At 47.1% G+C, this 9,797-nt stretch overlaps 1 pseudogene; it reads left to right on the forward strand.

Annotated features, from left to right (window-relative positions):
• Positions 1–4,282: 4,282 nt before the first annotated feature.
• On the forward strand, positions 4,283–6,413 carry LOC102902948 (sperm motility kinase X pseudogene; annotated as a pseudogene).
• Positions 6,414–9,797: the final 3,384 nt, after the last annotated feature.

Raw genomic sequence — 9,797 nt, forward strand, 5'->3', positions numbered from 1 at the left:
AGTTCCCTTCTGAGGCCATGGCTTTTGCAGCTTTTCTGTTTAATTATTCACTTATTGGTTTCAGGAATGATTGTCCTTACTCTTATTTTTCTTTATAATCTCCTACTTTTATTTTTGTATTCTTTCTTGATCTGTCAGTTTCACTTTGATTTACCCTTTTCCACAATTAAAAAACATGCATTAGTTTGTATTAACTGCACATCATGAGTAAGTAATCTCACAGTGATATTTCCATACATATCCATGAACTTTGAACACATTCCTCTCATCTCACTAACTCCTGCCTACTGACTCCAAGTCTCTGGTGCTTCTCTTTTTATTTCAGGACCTTCCTTTCTATGTTTTGTGGACTCCTAGTCTAAGGACTGAAAGGCCACACTGGATGGTCTTTCTTCTTTCTTTTTTTGTTTTTGTTTTTTTTTGGGGGGGGTGTTTTTTCTTTTCTTTCCTTTTTTCTTTTCTTTGTTTATTTGTTTGTTTGTTTGAGACAGGGTTTCTCTGCATAGTTTTGGTGCCTGTCCTGGATCTTACTCTGTAGACTATGCTGGAGACCATGCTGGCCTTGAACTCACAGAGATCCATCTCTGCCTCCTGAGTGCTGGGATTAAAGGTGTGCACCACCACAGACCGGCATTTTTTTGGGGGGAGTGGTTTTTTCTGTTTTGTTTTGTTTTGTTTTTTGAGACAGGGTTTCTCTGTGTAGTTTTGGTGCCTGTCCTGGAATTCTTTCTGTAGACCAGGCTGGTCTTGATCTCACAGAGGTCTGCCTGCCTCTGCCTCCCAAGTACTGGCATTAAAGGCACGTGCCACCACCTCCAATCTTAATCTTTTCATCTCTGAGGAGAGGTGGTGGGTAGCAGGACCTTCATGGTCCAACACCAAAACCCTTCAGTCTCCTTTCTGGATTTCCCAAGTGTTGATGAGGGAGGGCCTATCCTCTGTGGCTTTCAGGAACCTAATACCTGATATAGAACTGACAAGTAGGACTTTGCTGGACAGTACCCATGTCTCCCAGTGCTTAAGTGTGGAATGTGTAGACACATGATGCCTTCAGGTGGTGTGAACGTTTTCTTGACAGAAAACATCCTTCTTGACCTCTTGTAAACTTCCATCCAGTTTCTTTGGCTCATGTCGCATAGCTGGTTCTGGGTGGGTCCTGTGAGGTCCATCTAATGTGCAGAACCAATGACTTCTGATGGGAGGTGACAGCAGCGTAGCCTCAAGAACATGGAAAAGGCTGCCCACAGCCCTCCCACCTCAGTTGTTGATGTCACACTCACTGGGTCCATGTCCTGTGTCTCACAGCAAACGATATTTCTGAAGCAGTGGGAACCATGATCATGTACAAATCCAATGCAGTCCTTGCTCTTCTCTTTGCTTTTGCTTTTTGGTTTGGTGAGACAGGGTCTCCTGTAGCACAGGCTGGAGTCAAGACCACTGTGGAGCCAAAGATGACCTGAATTGCTATTTCTCCTGCCTCCACTCTCCTAGCTTTAATAATTGCCATGTGCTCACCTTTATGAGACTTGGTTGTTTCTCTGTCAGTTTAGTGGCCTCGCCTGAATCTACTGATATTTTAACTACCATCGGTGCCCTGAGGCCCCAGAGGCAGCACCCCACCATACAGATTGAGGCCTAGCGGGATTCTGGTCCCACTGGTACCAGCTCAGCCACAGCCCTCAAATGTAAGTTTTAACTAAGGCTATTGTTCTATTTACCAATAAGGGACTCAGGAATCAGATGTTGGGGAGAAAACCTAAACCTGCTAGATGACAGAGGCTGAGAAGCAACCAGAAGACCTTCCTTTTTGGCCAGAGACCCAAGGAGAAAAGTTTCTCTACACTCGCCCCAAACCAAAAGACCCAAATCTCTAAGTCCCTCCCTCCTCCTTCCTGTGCATCTCTCTATCCATATTCCTGGCTCCTCCTTCCTCTCTGTGGCTAATTCTTGTCAACTAGTTCCTGGCTCCACCCCCTGACCCAAGGTTAATTTTATTACCAGTCTCTGAGTTTCTCAGTGCCATCAAATATCCCATAACACTTTCCTGTTTTTTCCCATTGAGCTCCTATATAATGTACATCAGCTGCCCTGAAGGACTCCTCTCAGGCTGGATACAGCGAGTTGTATCATGTCTAATTGTGAGGTGTGTGCGTGTGTGCGTGTGTGTGTGTGTGTGTGTGTGTGTGCGTGTGTGTGTGTGTGTGTGTGTGTGTGTGTAGTGTGTGTGCGTGTGTATAAGTGTGAGATTGTGTCTGTGTCCTGCCAGTCTCGGTTGAAGTGTCAGTCACAAAACAAGAGTATTAAGATCTGGGGACTCACAAGCACTAAAAACTTGCCACACAGCAGAACATGTGGCCTCTAGAAAAGGGCTTGATAGACTGAGTTCATGCTTTTCCTTGACCATGTGAGAATACATATGAAGTACCAATTAGAGTTAGAAAGCAGCCCTGTTACACACTCAATCTGTTGGTATCTTGATCTTGCTTTGCCAATGTCCAGACACACAAGCAACCGATTTCTGTTGTTTATAAGGGACAAACTAAGGCATTTTGTTTGAGAGCATAAGGGCTAGGGTGCCAGGATATGACTCCATCTCCTACATACGTTGTCTATAGGGTTCTGGCTGACAAGTACTTTCTTGATCATTTTGAACGTACCAGGCCACTGTCTTCTGGAATTCTGAACTTTGGTGAGAAGTCTCAGGAACAATGGGGACCATGTGACAAATGGTGTCAACTTTCTCTCAGCCCCACAGATGTTAATCCTAGTCCTGGGGTACCATGGAAAACAGTATTTTCTCACAACATCCCAATGTAGTCAGGATCTGTCCTCCTATAGGACCTATCAATCTGAGTTTAAAGAAAATAAGTTGAATTCTTTGAGTGTAGACATGATGAGTTATTACAAACTTGTCACAGAAGGCTGGGTCCCAATGAAGAACAAAACACTATCCACCTACTAAGGGGAGACTATCAGTCTGTAACCGAGGCAGGGCCAATGCTCTGGAGCCATTGTCATTCTTATGACTCCTTATTATTTTATTATTTTGTTTTATTATTAAAGTGGAAGGGTCCTTGTTAAGACAGATGAGCTGAAACTCAAGTAACAGGTGGTTGTGAGCCACCATGTGGCTGTTGGGGACCTAACCGGGGTTCTATGAAAGAGCAGGAGGTGCTCTGAAACACTAAATCATCTCTCCAGCCCCTCTGTGTTTGTCTTTACCTCCTCACTTATTTTTGTCATGTTTTCCTTGATTTATTTCTCCTATTTCAAGCCTTTTCTTGGTACAGAATATGGCACATAGAAGCGATTTAGTTATGACAATCACAGGAACACCTATAATGCATTTTGATCACATTAATCATGTGATTAACCTGTGCTGTTATGCTTTCTTCTCCCACTTCCCCCTCCACTTTCCTAGTAGCCCCTTTTTAAGTGGACGACCCCCTCCTGCTCCCAAATCCCACATAGGAGAGAAAATAAGCGGCACATTTGAAGGACTGGCTTTTCCAGGTAAAGTATCTGCTCCAGTCTGTCCTTGTTGAGAGCCCCAGTTTCATTCTGGATGGCTTCCCATGGCTTGACTGTGGCACTCTTGCCCTTCATACCGTTTCTATATTGTGTTGTTTGTCCTCTAAGCATGCAGAGCAATCCTTGCAAGGATCCTTGTGAGTGTGTTTTAACCATCAAGTATGGACTTATTAATGTGTTGTTAAATTTGGTGAGAAGTATTAGTACTATTATTAAGGACTTTCACATCCATATTCATCATGGAAACAGCCTTTTTTTCTTTTTCTTTTCTTTTCTTTTTTTTTTTTTTTTTGGTTTTTCAAGACAGGGTTTCTCTGTGTGGCTTTGCACCTTTCCTGGAACTCACTTGGTAGCCCAGGCTGGCCTCGAACTCACAGAGATCCGCCTGCCTCTGCCTCCCGAGTGCTGGGATTAAAGGCATGCACCACCACCACCCGGCTCTTTTTTTTTTTTTTTTTTCTTAATTGTGTCCTTGCCAGGACACTATGAGTATGGAACTGTTAAGTCCTTTCTATTCTGTGCAGTTTGGAGGAGCGCTGACATTTGTTTTTAGGGGCTGGAATGACTCATCAGTAAGGACCTGGTCCTGGGCTTTTCTGTGCAGAGTCATTTTTCATAAATATTTCAATCTTGTTGTTTATCATCTCTTCTCAAGTCGAATTTATATCTAGAAATTTCTCAGTTTCATCTGCATTTTCCAATCAATGAGAAGGACCCTCTGAGTTTAACAAACAGATTAATTTGGGGGGGGGGTAGGTTGGAGAGATGGCCCAGCAGGTAGGAGCATGCACTGTTCTTACAGAAGACCTAGGTTTGCCTCCCAGCACTCCCATGACCTACCCTAACTGCCTGAAACTCCACTTCTAGGGGATCTGATGCCCTCTTCTTACCTTCTAGGTCATGGAAAAGAAATCATACAAAAAGACCTTTATCACTATTTTAAGTTATGTAGAGTGCCTGTGAGTGTTCACATGTCTGTGCATGTGTGCCCACATGAGCACATGCACACATATATATGGATGCCCTCAGAGGCCAGAGGTGTAGGCTCACCTAGAGCTGGAGTTAGGGCAGTTGTGAGCCACCTGACCTGGGTCCTGAGAACCACATACAGGTCTTCTGAACTCCTGAGCCATCTCCCCACCCAAGCACTCTGGGTTTGGGGGTGTCTGTTGTCTTATCAGCTGCTCTTGCATCTGATTTTATTAGTGCCTTTTCTCTCACTGAGTATTGAGTTCATGTAACAGGATGATTATCCTTCCCAAGAAACGGCTCTTAGATTCTGTGACCCCTTGTTTTATTCTCTGTTTCTGGTTGATTCCGACCAACCCGATCTGTGTCTTATTCTGCTGTCTGCTGCTTTGGGAGGTGCTTTCTTTCTTCTGTTCTTGAGCATTGAGTCCCTGTTAGGTTGTCTAAAGTACCTCTGACTTTCTTTTCCTTTTGGATATAGGAATTCATGTTGGTAAACAGTCTCCTGGGCCTGATTTGGACTGTTTAAAATTCCCCATTGAGGCTTTGGTTCTAGCCTTATCAACAAGGACCTGACCATGGAGCAGGCCAGGGAGGCCCACTGCTCTGCTGAGGAGACCTTGACTGACGACTATAAGATGATGATGACCCTGGGCCAAGGACAGTTTTCAGAGGTCAAATTGGCCTTTCATGTGTCCACAGTATCCTGTATGGTTGTAAAAATTCTTAGAAACAAGAAGAAGTATGCCTTGTTTATCAACAGTGAAATCAGCATCATGAAATCCCTTGACCATGCCAACATCATTAAATGGTTTCATGTGGTCCACACCAGAGCGACCACCTACCTGGTGATGGAGCATGCATCAGAGGGAGACCTGCTGCATCATATACTGGAACTGGGGTCCTTAGAGGAGAGTGAGGCTCGAAGGCTGTTCACCCAGTAATATCTGCCATGATAACCTTATTGTTCTTAGAGACATAGAGGCCAATAACATCCTAATCGACCACATGGGTAAGGCCAAGTTGTGTGATTTTGGCCTTTCTGCTAAGGTCATTCCTGAGGAGAAGCTTGGTGGTTTCTGTGGCACTCTGTACTACTGTGCCCCAGAACTCTTTGGAAAGGAGGCATACGATGGCTGCTCCACTGATATTTGGAGTTTAGGTGTGCTCCTCTTCCTCATGGTCACCGGGCACTTTCCCTTCAAAGCTAGCTCTGTTGCAGGGGTGATACAGCAGATCCTCACTAAAAACTTCAGGGTGCCTCCACATGTTTCCATGGACATTTTCAATGTCATTGTCGAACTGCTGATCATCAACCCTGGCCAGAGGCCCACAATAGGCCAAATCATGAGGCACCCCATGGTCAGGAGCAGTGAGGCTCGGTCACCAACTACTTCCACCCAGGCTCTCCCAGGCAACCCGAGCCCTAGCATTCTCAGGGCCATGACAGTCATGGGGTATAAATCTGAAGAAATTGTTGAGTCTCTGAGAGACCAGAAATACAACTAGGTGATGGCCACTTACCTAATTCTACAGCACCAGTCACCTGGGGGAGACTGCTACCATCACCAGGAGAAACCCGGGAAAGCCATGCAGTCAGGCCTTGACCTCAACCTGGCAGCTCTTCACACTTTCCCTGTGTCCTTAGGGAGAGCTACCGAGCCTGCTCCCCCCACCTTCACCTTGCCATCTAAGACCAAGGAGAAAGATGAGAAGAATGCCAGGCAGGGAGGCACAAGGCAGAGCATGCCTGCCGCCCTGTGCTGCCAGCCAAAGAGGATGCACCATCCCTATCTAGCCCACCTGTTCTATCCTGTGACTGATTCCTTCACAAGCAGCAGCCTGGAAAGCATTGAGTATTTCACACAGTCGGAGATCGGGTTATTCGGTGGTCACTTGGCCAGTGTCCAGCCACCTCTCTCTCTGGACACCTCCTCTCCTGGGTCACACCAGAGTGAGACTCCAGGTGACACAGACAACAACTTGTCCTCCTGCAGTCCACAAGAGGAACTCTGGAGCTCCCAGAGGCATCTCAGTATTTCATCTCCACAGGCTCCTCCCCTTGGGATACATTGCAGGAAAAGACCATCACCCAGGGTTCAACCATGACCCAGGAAGGGACCATGGCCCAGGATGAGGCTATCACCCAGGTACCACCTTGACCTAGGAAGGGACCATGATTTAGGATGAGTCCATCACGCAGGAAGCAATCATGACCCAGGAAGCGACCATCACACAGGAAGAGGTTATCATTCTGGATATGGCCATGACCCAGGAAGCAGCCATCACACCTGGCCAGCCCCAGATGCAGGCCCAGCTTCTTCCCGAACACGGAGGCGCCACAGCTGGAAGGGGATCAAGAAAACAATTATGAACTGCCTCAGAAACCTCTGTTGCTGCTGCCTGCCTCCTGCAGAGAGAGGCCATGCCTCCTGCAAGAACCTGACTCCAAAGGGAAAGGATCATGGAGTCACCCCGAGAACGAGGTGTGTGCACTTACTTCATTTTATTCGTGCTTCTCCTCCTCTCCTTTGTGATAAATGATGCCTGTGCCCACTCATGGCACACTTGTGAATCTAACAACCTGTCACATCAGAGAGACCAATCCCAGAGAATCCCCTCAAGTGTGACCTTAGGCTTTTTGAGCTACAAGTGGACACAGAGATGCTGATGAGAGCAGGGAGAGCAGGAGGCGGGGCAAGATCAAAGGAGGCAAAGATCCCATGGAGGACCAGTGGGGTGCTTAGACACTGCAGGGCCAGCCCAGTAAGTCCTGTGTGTTCCAAAGCCACTAAGAGTCTCCTTCCTGTGTCTTTCTGCTTTGAAGTCCTGAAGAGGTCAAGCCCCAGCCCCATGGCTTGTGAGCCACGGGTTGGGGACCGGTCTGACTGAGAATCAGACAGCCCCACAGGGAGCCAGGCCAGATGTCCAGGAGGCAGTGTGGAGACAGTTCCCTGCTGCAGAGGAAGAGCTGACCACCCCAGCGCAGAGCTCTCCAGGTAAAATCCCAGGCAGGAAGGACAGGCTTTTCACAGGGTCTTGTTTAGCGGGCTGAGGTGCAAAGGGGCCCTAAGCTGTCTCATGGAACAATAGCCCCTTGCCCTCTCCTCATGCCTGGCTAAACATCAGAGATTGCCCTCTGGGTAGTGACTCTCCTTTGCTCCCTGTTTCTGGGCAGAGAACATGGTCTTCTCCATGAGGTGAGACTTCTCTCCCAGGAGAGAGTATTTCTAGTCAGCCTGTCCTACCTGCCCCAAGATGGGTTTCCAGGTTGAGGATGTGGCCTGCAAGTAGCCCTGTAGGACTCCTCTAGAGGGCAGCCTCCTGTCAACCTTTTGCAAGAACCCCCAAAAGTCATCACAGCAAGGTAAATTGCTTGAGTCCTCAGATCCAACTCAGAGCAAAGCTTGGGACAATCTCTACTGAGGAGTGACTCCTGGGTCAGCTGAGTTTTCTCTCTCCACCAATTCTGCCCTCTAGTTACTCACCTTCTGCCTCTCCATGCTTGCTCCTTCAAGGCCACCATTCCCATTGGGAACTGGATTCCACACTCACCACCATGTGCTACACCATGAGGCAGTGATAGGTGTTGTGATATGGATGGAACCAGAAACCCTTATGAGGGCAGCAACCTGCTGTGGGCCCTGCCTCTTGCCAGCCCAAGTCTGCACTCAAAGGGGCATATCTGTAAGGTGCTTGTTCTTATACAGGTAAGCAGGCTTTTGCACATCTGTTGGGCCAGCTTCTGGGAAGCCTCCCCTGTCCATCCCACAGTCACATTGGTAAGGTCTCATCTCCTGTGTTCTTTCTCCTTAAATGGTGCCAACATGCCACAGCACGAGACACTGTGTGACTGATGTGGATGGTACATCTTTCTATGTGTCTCCATAATGTAACATGAAAACAAGGGCCCTGGCATGATAATCATGCTAAGATGGCTTCTGTGTCCAACAAGTGTCTTGCTAGTGTTCCAGCACTAGGAGAACACATCTGTAGGTCTTATTTGCTTGATCTTCTGAGCAACACTAAGCTCCTATGACAGACTTTTGTGTGTGTGGGGGGGGGGGGGCTCAATGAGAAGAAAAGAGAATCTTATTCCACTCTTGGGTGGGAAGAGCACCCAAGAGCCCCATTCAACAACAACTCTGGGAAAGTAGATTCCATGGGATCCTTTGCTGGCCTCAGCCCCTGGATCTGCTCACACAAAACTGAGGAGGACTTCTCAGGCGACTCTGGCCAGCCTGGGAGGGAGATCTGGCCTCTCACATTGTGATCCCCCTAAGACAACTGTATTGTTCACCTGCTCCCATCCCCAGGAATATGAAGCCACTGGTGAGTATCTCTCTCTGTCTCTGTCTCTGTCTCTGTCTCTGTCTCTCTCTCTCTCTCTCTCTCTCTCTCTCTCTCTCTCTGCCTCTCTTCTACATGAACAACTTCCAGGGAGGTCAGCTGTTCTGTCTTAAACTGAACCCTCAGAGAATCATCAAACACTGAAGATCGCTATAAACAGCAAGTCCAAAATGCAGACATAAAATAAAAATTGCAATTGATTGAAATATAAACATGAAATTAAAACCAACCAACCAAAAAAACACACACAAAACCTTGAACGACCCACCCTAATAATAACAGTCTCACAGAAGCATGCTAAAGGAACACATTCCACCTACAACCAAAGATGGAAATTGGCTTTCATTCCCTGACAGGTGTATTAAGGTGTCACATGCACAAGTCCATTTTATTTTCTGACATTTGGTCTGTCTACTTTGGTCAACAGGAATAGTACTGCTACAAACTGGTTTCATCTGCTGGTTTTAGTGTTCACACAGAGTATTGCCCTATAACTCGGGCTGGACTGAATTCAGTATGTAGTCCAGACTGGCTTTAAATTCCTGAGGGTCCTGCTGCCTCAGTGTCTCTTAGGTGCACTGGAACACTGGAACACTGTTAGCATTTGTGTATGCAGCTCCATGTCCATGCCCAGACCTGTAGCTGATGACTCTATGGGATAGAGCCTCACCCCCACCTCTTCAAGGTTTAGTCCCCTCACCCCTCGGGAGATCTCATGCCCCTCACATTTAGCCAGTTCTAGGGAGTTTGTGCATTTTTCTTAAGACTAGATGCTAGAGCCAGGGTGAAGGTATATGCCTATAATCCCAGGACTCTGGAGGCTTAGACAGGAGACTAGCCATAAATTCAAGGCCAGCCTGGGCTATATAAGGAGCAGTAGTCTAGCTTTGGTGGCACTGTGAGATCTCTCTCTCTCTCTCTCTCTCTCTCTCTCTCTCTCTCTCTCT

The sequence above is a fragment of the Peromyscus maniculatus genome, chromosome 3 (assembly GCF_049852395.1).
Source record: "Peromyscus maniculatus bairdii isolate BWxNUB_F1_BW_parent chromosome 3, HU_Pman_BW_mat_3.1, whole genome shotgun sequence".
NCBI lineage: Eukaryota > Metazoa > Chordata > Mammalia > Rodentia > Cricetidae > Peromyscus > Peromyscus maniculatus.